This window comes from Oncorhynchus masou, chromosome 22, assembly GCF_036934945.1.
Source record: "Oncorhynchus masou masou isolate Uvic2021 chromosome 22, UVic_Omas_1.1, whole genome shotgun sequence".
In the NCBI taxonomy this organism is placed as follows: domain Eukaryota; kingdom Metazoa; phylum Chordata; class Actinopteri; order Salmoniformes; family Salmonidae; genus Oncorhynchus; species Oncorhynchus masou.
Genome location: NC_088233.1, coordinates 47,483,513 through 47,495,919, shown reverse-complemented (window position 1 = coordinate 47,495,919; position 12,407 = coordinate 47,483,513).

The following is a 12,407-nucleotide window of genomic DNA, read 5'->3' as shown; positions in this document are numbered from 1 at the left end:
TTTGTAATGATTGACTAGACACCTTTTCTCCACTGTTTATAGTCATGTTTCCAGTCGCCATGCCATGATTAAAAGTGGTGGTTCGCTTTCCAGTTTTGAATTCTCAGATTAGTTTTAATTTGTTAAAATGCACTTGCTAATAAACAGCTACAATAAATGCAGCCTCAGTATATTTGGTTTTTTTCTGTTTACAAAAATATGGACTTGGTAAACAAGCAGGGTTTGACTTGGTAACCACTCCACCACTCCAGCCGATACTTGGCATTGCGCATGGTGATCTTAGGCTTGTGTGGAGCTGCTCAGCCATGGAAACCCATTTCATGAAGATCCTGACAAACAGTTATTGTGCTGACGTTCCTTCCAGAGACAGTTTGGAACTCTGTAGTGAGTGTTGCAACCAAGGACAGACAATGTTTATGCACTACAAAATGGTATATCATAACCTGCAGTTTTGGAACAATGGGAAAGTAGTTCTGCTTTGAAAGTTGATTAATTTGAAACTCCACTTTTGAGAAAATGGCAATGGAATATTTTGGTACACCTACTGGAGAGCTCTCCTTTGTCGACACCTATTCAGCATCGTTCACACCCTCTGAAGCCTTAGCCCCACCCATCTCTTTAAGGATTCACATGTGCTAAACAGAGTGAGTAAGGTATTGTAGTTAACAACCAAAGATTTCAAGACTGAAAATGGTGAAAGTAGTAGCCTACAATAACAAATAACTCCAGGTAAAAATACACTTTATCTAGTCCTTGGCCTTATATCCTAATCTGACTTTGCACATTTGCATAGTAGCGATATCAAAAAATTGAAAGTGTCCAGATAAAAAACATTTGATAATTATTAGATGACGCTTACCCAGACACACTTGTCTAAATTGATGGGTCATGTGAAAGAAATGCTATAACCACCCCCCAGCCACATTTACCTAAGAAGATGGGTCACTTTTGTCTAGACATTTACACATGTTCATGAAATACAATAGATGGCCGTAATCAACCCCAGACACACCTGGCTAACTTGATGGGTCATGTAATCATCTGGTGAAGTGGAGTTGTTTTTGTTTAGACATGTAGCTAGCTAGCTAAAGAAGGAACCATAATCCCAACCCATACTACAAGCAATACAAACGGATTTTTATAGCTAGCCACTGTGCATGAAATGCTGTAGTATGAATCTGCAGGTACCTAAAACTAACCAAATACGTTCAATGTTAAGTAGCTAGCTAACATTAGGATATAACTAGCAATGCATATGGATTTTTGAGATACTAATAATATTATTACACGGATCATACATGTAACGCTAGCTAGCGAACCAGCAAGCTAACATTCCCTATCTAGCTAACAGTACGCTTTAACTTGCAATGAAAACGACTTTGGCAAAATTAGAAATGTATAATAACTGAAAATGTAGCTGGACTCTTACCCGTATACATGGGTGACCGCTTTATGGCAGACTGGAACCTCTGTTACTAAGTAAGGCATTCTGTGTCATGTCCGTTTTTGTTTGTACAGCTTGTTTGGCCCGCGTTGTGTCGAATCACTCCGGTTCACACTGATCGTGTGCAGAAAGCAGTCCATCACAACTTTTCCCCACTGATCTTTGTCAATAGCACCTGCTAAATTCAGAGTAGAAGCAACACTTTTGCAGTTCTCCATGGCTAATGTTAGACCTTTAAAAAAATGCCACATGTAGTATCTACACATACTGAGCAGCTCATGTTATAGACAGAAGCATGCTACATGGCAGACCATTCCGTACTCATCTCTTGGCATGTCCAGCCTATCCATTATCTCAGCCAATCGTGGCTAGAGGGAAAGTTCCTGTCTTTTTCTGTGGCTAAACCAACTAGGCTCATAATTTAACAATTGTATCAGTATTTACAGATGGCATACAAGTCTGTTAAAAATCAAATCAAATCAAATCAAATTTATTTGTCACATACACATGGTTAGCAGATGTTAATGCGAGTGTAGCGAAATGCTTGTGCTTCTAGTTCCGACAATGCAGTAATAACCGACAAGTAATCTAACTAACTTAAAATATGTTATTAAGGCACATGAAAGTTCACATGTTCCAAAAGGCATTTCTGCCAAAGAACATATTGAGTTCAATTTCAAAGGCCTCTCCTGTGAAGTAGTGACGTGTGACATACGCCTAGCTTCCTGAAATGGGTCACATTTGTGCTTGACGAGAGCGCATTGAAGTCTGGCAAAGACTATATATATATTTTATTTCTATTGCATAGATACATAGCCACTGACCAATCTGCATTAAGGGGAATCACCAATAAGGTCGCACGCTCAACTGTGCAACAGTGTAGGACAGATTCATGCTGGAAGAATCTACTGCCATACTGTGTTCGATCTTGTCTAGCCATCTTGTCTCAAGAGGACCACAATGGAAAAAAGTCCCGGACTTTATTGTGTGATATCCTTGATGGTTTAATTCATGTGCATGTATGGCTTTTTCAAGTTTTATGTGTGCTTGTTTCTTTTTAAATGGTCAAATTAATTAACTAAATAAACTAAAGGGGAAAGGAGAGGGATTTATGGTTCTATTTTTATGTCATTTTTTGTGGGAGGGGTATTGGAGGACAACTGGACGTCTACTTAGAGTTAGTATATATACGCATTTCAAAAATGGTGGTAAGGACAGTGATAAGTATCTCAAAATGTAACCCACCATGGTAATCGGTGAATTAAGTATAGCTAGCTATAACTCCAATGGTTTGGCTGATAATAAGAAAGGAAGAGCAGTTTTTACATGGCTAAAGGATAAAGATAACCATATTTATTGTCTTCAGGAAACTAATTGAATATCTTCCCGAAAAAGTGGCCTGGGAAAAATACAAATAAATCTATTTCAGTCAGGCGTAAAGAAATTCCAAGGTGTTATGATCCTGTTAAGAAAGAATTTGGATCTCGAGTTGCAATCCGTTAAAATAGATCCTCGAGGACGATGGATTGCCTTCTACTTGATGATAAACAAATGTATTTGAACCAAATAATTACGATCCAAACTTCTTCGAAAACAACACATAACACCCAGTCGCAACTGAATTGCGGTTGCATTTGGCTGCTTGCTAGGAGGTTGGTAGTTATCCTGAGGTTCATCGGGTCTTCATGTCCTCTGGATGGGAACCCAATTGCGCACAGCCATGTTGTGCAACACACAGCAAGCCATTACAATTCTGCACACTTTCTCAGGCTTGTACAGGAGTCTCTCACCGGCATGTATCAAGGCACTCCCTTTTAGTGCACCTATTGTGTGCTCCACAAGGGAGTGGATGAGACAGTGGAGCTCGTTGAAGCGCCTCTCTTCTGCACCCTGGGAGTTGGTGATCAGCCATAGTTTAAGGGGATATACCCTATTACCTGGGAGGAGGAAAAACACTTTTCATGATGCAGGGGAAATAATTGTGACTATTTCATAATTAAACCTGCTCATAACATTTGTTGTCGGAAGTTTACATACACCTTAGCCAAATACATTTAAACTCAGTTTTTCACAATTCCTTACATTTAATCCTAGTAAAAATGCCCTGTTTTAGGTCAGTTAGGATCACTACTTTATTTTAAGAATGTGAAATGTCAGAATAATAGTAGAGACAATGATTTATTTCAGCTTTTATTTATTTCATCACATTCCCAGTGGGTTAGAAGTTTACATACACTCAATTAGAATTTGGTAGCATTGCCTATAAATTGTTAAACTTGGGTCAAACATTTTGGGTAGCCTTCCACAAGCTTCCCACAATAAGTTGGCTGAATTTTGGCCCATTCCTCCTGACAGAGCTGGTGTAAAGGTTTGTAAGGCCTCCTTGCTCGCACAAGCTTTTTCAGTTCTGCCCACAAATGTTCTATAGGATTGAGGTCAGGGCTTTGTGATGGCCACTCCAATACCTTGACATTGTTGTCCTTAAGCCATTTTGCCACAACTTTGGAAGTATGCTTGGGATCATTGTTCATTTGATGACCCATTTGCGACCAAGCTTTAACTTCCTGACTGATGTCTTGAATATATCCAAATCATTTTCCTTCCTCTATTTTGTGAAGTTCATCAGTCCCCCCCACAACATGATGATGCCACTCCCGTGCTTCACGGTTGGGATGGTGTTTTTTGGCTTGCAAGCCTCCCCCTTTTTCCACAAAAAATAAAGATGGTCATTATGGCCAAACAGTTCTATTTTTGTTTCATCAGACCAGAGGACAAGTACAATCTTTGTCCCCATGTGCAGTTGCAAACCAGAGTCTTGCCTTTTTATGGCGGTTTTGAAGCAGTGGCTTCTTCCTTGCTGAGCGGCCTTTCAGGTTATGTCAATATAGGACTCATTTTTGTATCTGTTTCCTCCAGCATCTTCCCAAGATCCTTTATTGTTGTTCTGGGATTGATTTGCACTTTTCGCACCAAAGTACGTTCATCTCTCCTTCCTGAGCGGTATGACGGCTGCGTGGTCCCATGGTGTTTATACTTGCGTACTATTGTTTGTACAGATGAACGTGTTACCTTCAGGCATTTGGAAATTGCTCCCAAGGATGAACCACACTTGTGGAGGTCTACAATGTATTTCAAGGTCTTGGCTGATTTCTTTTGATTTTCCCATGATGTCATGCAAAGAGGCACTGTGTTTGAAGGTAGACCTTGAAATACATCCATAGGTACACCTCCAATTGACTCAAATTATGTCAATTAGCCTATCAGAAGCCTTTAAAGCCATGACATAATTTTCTGGAATTTTCCAAGCTGTTTGAAGGCACAGTCAACTTAATGTAAACTTCTGATCCACTGGAATTGTGATATAGTGAATTATAAGTGAAATAATCTGTCTGTAAACAATTGTTGGAAAAAGTACTTGTGTCATGCACAAAGTAGATGTCCTAACTGACTTGCCAAAACTATAGTTTGTTAACAAAAGATTTGTGGAGTGGTTGAAAAATGAGTTTTAATGACTCAAACCTAAGTGTATGTAAACTTCTGACTTCAACTGTATTTAGCTTATATATAGTCTGTTGCCCACACTGCTGTTCATCCGGATGAACAAGTCGTGACTTGAACTGGGCCAATGGTCAACAACATTGGTGAGTGCCATTTGTAGATCACAAATCACTTGCACATTGATGGAGTGGAAGTTTCTCCAGTTCACATACACAAACTTGTTCTCACTGTTGCCCTTATTGCAACACTAGGGCAGTCGATCGCCCCGATCACAATTTGGAAAACCTTCCATTGCTACAAATTGCAATTGTTTTTTTGCCTGTTCACTGGCTGTTTAGGGGAACCGTAAGTACCTCAGATACAGACGAATGATGCCATCCAACACTTGGCATTACGCGGCTGAGGGAGGGCTGTGATATGCCCGATCTGTCACACTATTCCCTCTGAAAGTCCCTGTGGCTAGGAACCCAACAGTGGTCAAAACCTGTACATGGACAGGTATAGCCTGATTGCGGCATGTAGGCCGTGCAGGCATTTACCCCAATTCAGAACATCGGTCCAACAGAATGGCTCTGGGGATCCTGTATTGTCTCATAAGCCAGTCATCAACGTGGGCAAAGAAAATCTGCTCGTCTCAAAAGACGCTCGCGGAGAATAACCATGCCAAGATTGCCAACGCAGCCCTGGTCTTTGGATGAAGCTAGTCTAGAACAGACATGCATATATTTATATTAACAGAGACGATTTTGAGTAATTGCTTGCACCAGTGCAGTGAAATGCATCAATATTAAATGTAAAAAAAAAATTATGCATTATTTTACCAGGTAAGTTGACTGAGAACACATTCTCATTTGCAGCAACGACCTGGGGAATAGTTACAGGGGAGAGGGATGTAAATTGGGGATTATTAGGTGACTGAGATGGTTTGAGGGCCAGATTGGGAATTTAGCCAGGACACCGGGGTTAACACCCCTACTCTTACAATAAGTGCCATGGGATCTTTAATGACCTCAGAGAGTCAGGACACCCGTTTAACATCCCATCCGAAAGACAGCACCCTACACAGGGCAGTGTCCTGGGGCATTGGGATATTTTTTTAGACCAGAGGAAAGAGTGCCTCCTACTGGCCCTCCAACACCAATTCCAGCAGCACCTGGTCTCTAATAAGTGACAATAAGAATAATACAAAAATAATTATGCATTTTATTTGTATAGCACTATTTTAACAACAGAACGTGCAGGCTATATGCAGGCTTAAGCCTAACAGGCTACGCATGGTCTAAAGTTAGCGGGCAGAAAAGCACATTCTCACGTTCCGTTCTTTATAAATTCCAACTTTTTTTGTGAATACTGACATACACATGTTTGGGACATATGTTGTACGTATGCAACGTCTATAAATGAGCCCCCAGGGCTCCAGCCTATGCATTTTGTTTGCTAACTTGCTCAATAAGTGGCTCGTTTGCGAGATCAAGCTTCTTGGTTACAACAGAGACAACCAACCTCCTCCTGGATCAAGATCCCTGCTGCCTAAATTGTTCTGTGTGGGTTTTTTTTACGTTTGGAAAGAAATCCCTTGCTGGTCCACTGCTGGTAGTACAGTATACCCCGGTATGGTACAGGAACTCTATGAACATCTGGACACCTCCCAACCCTAGTGTGTTCGTGTTTCTTGTACACGATTCATGACCTTCACTCTGCAAGGCAGAATCTCTCACAGTTAAAAGGCAGACTTTTTCCCTCTCTCTCTCTAGTCTACAGCCTGCTCTGACCTCCCCCTTTTAAAAGCCTGCCCTGGAGCCGTATCCACAGTGACTCAGGGTAGAGAATTGGTCATAAGTCTGAGAGTAGACGTTTTACGCCTACTCTTATGGCTAAAAAAATAAAAGCTGTTCTGCCGAGTCGACAGATATTTAGGAGAGCTCGAGCTGTCCTAACCAGTTTTGTTACCAGCAGGTGTCTTGGTGATTGGCAGAGAGTCAGTGGGTCCTGCACCATAGACAGGCAATACTGTATGATTCAGTGCAATAGGCCCATCACATTATAAAAAATGTAAAAAAGAGTAGGCAAAGTGTTCGTGTCAGGTGTAAATTATAGGCCGTTAAATGTTTTACCATTGTAACATTTGGTTCACCTTGGTTTTCTGTAGCATGCTACAGAGTTCACAGCTGGCCATGTCTCCTCGCGATTGGTTAATTCCCCATGATTTGCAACAACGTCACCACAATCTTTCCTTTACGTACCTCCAACTGTCCTGATTGCGAGTTCAACTTTTATGGGCTGATTCTTACTCCTGGATCAGATTTTCTCTGAGCAGCGTTTTAATACCATCCTAAAACGTACTCTGAGCGAAGAGTTTTTTTGTTGTTGTCCTAAAACGGGTTTTTAACAGGATTCCTAGGACCTTTTCTGAGACGCTTAGTGGATACGGGCCCTGACCTCCCCTTTAAACACCAAGCTCTGTAGAGACTGTTGGTGAATCACGGTAGTATTGCTACTATGGGGCCTGTGGCGCACCTTAATAACATTTTAATTGGATGCCACTTAGCCCCTGCCACCAGGACAACGCCTCTATCAATCAGCTTGAATAAATGACCCTTTCCTCGGCACAGCAGAAGCTGAGGAGCCTTGCAGATTTACACAGCCCCTCTGTGAATTGTAAATTAAAGAAAATTGGAAAGAAAATTCATTCAATTATAATGTATAAAAACACACCGCTTTGGGTGATTGTGTGACAGCAAGTGCTTTGGATTTGGTTGTTTTAGGAACCTGAAGGGAAAGCTGAAGCGTGGTACTTTGAAAGCCCTCTGGAAATGAAGTGTACTAAATACTATCGCCCTGTGTTGGGGTTTGTCACCGTGGCAACCATAATTCAACTCCTCCACACTGCAGCCCGGCAATTGTACAACACCATAGGCAAGACAGTAGTGCCTCATTTGCAAGGACACTTTATGGGACGTGAGAATTGGCTACTCTCATACCATTGAACTCGTGCATCAAATGTCATCATTGTGGTGGACTCCTGGCTTACTAAACCTGCATTCCAATTTCTGTGATGATATGCCCAAACATTTCTGAATGCAAGACCTCTCCTCTCCTCAGAGGGGGAACCTGACTGCTCTGCTGTGTGGAGAGGAGGGGCTGGTGCGCTCCCTGGAACAGTTCCTCTTACATGGCTTCAAGTCCTCCCGCTTATTCCAAAGGAGTGTGTTCATATGGGACTTTGTGGGTAAGTGGGTGTGGGTGTGTGTGTGCACGCGGACAGACTATGTGGAGTGTAGTCCATATAACTTGTCTCAATCACCCTTTTACATGATTCATTGTTAGTGCAGCACAGAATGACTCATCCAGTACAGTAAACAGCCTCATCTTTGCCTTCAAACAGTTATTTTTCTAGAACAGTACATACACTTACTGAAATCATAGAACGACTTCTCAATTTGGCCAACTCCTTAGCTCAGAATGTTATTCCATAGTTATCCAAGGGTCATCCTTGCCATAGAAATAAAATTACTAGAAGTCTAGTGTAGGAATAGTCATTATTTATCTATGAACCCTGTCCTTCTAATGTGTTACCTGCTCCGCACCTCTCCCCCACAGAGAAGGTGGTGGTTTCCATGGAGACGGCGGATCAAATGGGTGACTTGCGGGGGTCAACGGAACTGTGTGACTCTCTGTGTCACTATGCCAACGCCATCAACGCCTCGCCGCGGAACATCGGCAAGGAGGGCAAGTTCCAGCTGCTGGTCTGCTTGGGAGTCAGGTGAGAGGTCAAAGTTCAAAGTTCAAACGGCAATGGAGATGGTAGGGGCCAGGAGGATGTAACGTCACATCACAAATCATTCAGATATACTGTAAATATATTTAGTATGTTAGGTTCTAATTTTCAGATTTCAAACTCAACGGACGCTATGAAAGCTTAAGCAAGTTTATTCTTCCCAGAGGATCAGTACAGCTGCATTAGACAAAAACATTTTCACACAAGCACAAGGCTGAGTGTCCACTTACACATCTGTACAAACATTGTCTTTACTGCTAGGCAGTACACTAAGTGATACGGGTCAAAAACTTTTCTTTCTCCCTTAACTTCTCTGGGAAATGTGGGACGGTAGCGTCCCACCTCGTAAACAGCCAGTGAAATTGCATGGTGCCAAATTCAAAACAACAAAAATCCCATAATTAAAATTCCTCAAACATACAAGTATTTTACACCATTTTAAAGATAAACTTCTTGTAAATCCAGCCACATTGTCCATTTTAAAATAGGCTTTACAGCGAAAGCACACCAAATGATTATGTTAGGTCAGCACCTAGTCATAGAAAACCATACAGCCATTTTCCAGCCAAGGAGGGTGAAATAGCGATTAAATTAATCACCAACCTTTGATGATCTTCATCAGATGGCACTCACAGGACTTCATGTTACACAATAAATGTGTGTTTTGTTCGATAAAGTTAATCTTTATGTCCAAAAACCTCATTTGAAATTGGTGTGTTATGATCACAAATGCGTTGTCTCAAACAAACATCCGGTGAAAGTGCAGAGCCACATCAAATTACAGAAATACTCATAATAAACATTGATAAAATATACAAGTGTTATACATGGATATATAGATAAACTTCTCCTTAATGCAACCACTGTGTCAGATTTCAAAAACGCTTTACGGCGAAAGCACACCTTCCGATTTATGTTAGGTCAGCGCTAGTCACAGAAAAACATCCAGCCATTTTCCAAAGAAGGAGAGGTGTCAGAAAAGTCAGAAATAGCGTTATAAATATCCACTTACCTTTGATGATCTTGATCGGAATGCACTCCAGGAATCCCAGTTCCACAATAAATGCTTGTTTTGTTCGATAAAGTCCATAATTTATGTCCAAATACCTCCTTTTTGTTTGCGCGTTTAGCCCAGTAATCCAAATGCATAATGCGCGATCACTTGTTCAGACGAAATGTCAAAACAGTTCTATTACAGTTCGTAGAAACATGTCAAACGATGTATAGAATCAATCTTTAGGATGTTTTTAGCATAAATCTTCAATTATGTTCCAACCGGAGAATTCCTTTGTCTTTAGAAATGCAATGGAATGCAGCTAACTCTCACGGGGGCACGCGTGATCAGCTCATGGTACTCTGCCAGACACCATATGAGTTCTGTCATACTCACAGACATCATTCAAACAGTTTTAGAAACTTGAGAGTGTTTTATATGCATATTCTAGCTTTTGGGCCTGAGTAGCAGGGTGTTTACTTTGGGCATCTTTTTATCCAAGCTACTCAATACTGCCCCCCAGTCCCAAAGAAGTTAACGTGACCTAAGCTCATCTCGACCCCCCCTTCATCACTAATCCATGGCTCTCTCCCCTTATCAATGCCTGCCACATGTGATCGCTTTCCCTGTACTCAGCACATTCCAAGCTTAATTGCACACACCACATACCTTCCTCCTACAGATAACCATTCACTTCTGGTGTAGACCCTCTAAACCTAAGCACTCAATATTTCAATAGGATACCTGATATCATGTAGACGTTATACATTACCCTCTCTCCCTCCGTGACATGAATAAGTATATTTCATATTCTCAGAATCCAACAAGTAGAACAGATATGTCATGCAGAATAGGGAATCATTTCAGCTCTGGTCATCATATTTCTATCTGCGTGTTCAGAACGCTGCATCCTTCAGAATAAACCCCGGTTGAGACCCCACTTGTGCAGGTGTGACTTGGATAGATGCATTTGAACAGGGCTTTCTAAGGAAAATTGGAACGTCACCCCTGCCCTCTGGTGGTTGTATTAATTGTGTCAGTCAGAGTTACACACTTTCACTCCCGCTGAAGCCCCGGGGCGCTGCTCCGGCAGAGTGGCTGGCAACAGGAATGGGCCCGTAACCACACAAATTAGAAGATTGGTCGTAAGTGCTGAGAATAGACATTTTACTCTTATGAGTAAAAATAAAAGCTATGCATGAAGCCTCTTTAATAATAAGAGTCACCCCGAGTGGACAGATACTTAGGACACCTCATGAGCTGTCCTAACCAGTTAAGAGTTACCAGCACGTGTCTTGATAATAGAGAAATGCAGCGAGTCAGTGGTTCCTGCACCACATGTAATTGCTTTGGAGTTGTTAAAAATGATGTTTTGATAATTCTATATGGTAGGCCGTCATTGTAAATAAGAATTCGTTGTTAACCGACATGCCTAGTGAAATAAAGGTTAAATTAATACAACATTTTTAAAATGTCAACATTTTAAATACATCAATAATCTAGATGTGTATGGTACCTTTGACAATGATTTCACATGCTATACCTAAATACTTATAACAAATAGGCTAATAAATCAACATTTTGATGATTTAATTGGTCTCCAAGGCCCAGGGGCGGCACTATACATTTTTCACTGGGGGTAGGTAAGCAGTAGCTTGGTCCATGCATACGAGTGCTTGTAATATATGGTACATGCGTGTATGTGCAAGGACTATTCTAGAGGGGGCTTCAGCACAGTCTTGCCCCTTCCTGGAGCAGCCAAGGCCTTACAGTCACCAACCTGACTCGTTTACATCACACTCTGTTATTTCGGCGAGGGTTTTGGGTAGTAAGTGGTCTGAGGTGCTTTGTTTGGACATAGTACTCTTCTGTATATTGTATCTACATTTTCCTGAGACGGACCACCTAGCTAGTAACTGACCACTATATTGGAAGAAGCATCAAATAAAACCCATATTGAATGAGCTCACTTAATTGATGTTGTTGAATTTTAAATAAAATGCCTAACTTGAATCTGAGGACCTAGTCAACAGCTCCAGGTACAAGTTGCCTTGAATGAATGCTAAACTTTGCTTAGATCAGTTGCCTTGGGGCAACCTCGTCCTAATCAGAGTAATCATGGGGTGTATTTAGAGAGGTGGAACATTCAGAACATTGCAGATAGAAATGTAATGAATAGAGCTGACATGATTCCTCTATTTCACATGGTAGGCAATCAGATTTGTTTTACACAATGTATTTCTGTCTGAACGTTAGGTAGCATTGCGCCTTCCTGAACAGGTCTCTGGAGAAAGTTATGATTTGACCTTTGACCCTTTGTGTTGGCAGGGACCAGCTGCTGCCCCAGTGGCTCCCCTTGTTGGCCGAGTCCCACCTGACGGCACGTCTCTACGAGGAGTCGGCTTTGGTCCAGGACCACGCGGCCGTCAACTCCCTCTCTCGCATCCTCCATACCCTCCACGAGTTCCCCATCCCCTGGAGACGGCCCTCATTAAGGGGGTTGACCTCTAACCCCACCGCCGCTGAGGACACTGGGATATGGAGTTTTACCCCTATTCACATAATGCACAACGTACACAGGGTAGCAGGACCTCAACAGAGTCGAGTGACTTCTACGGCTGGCACAATTACCGTATAGCTGCTTAACTGACGGTTATGGATGAAGACTGTCATGAAAATAAAATCACCTTCAT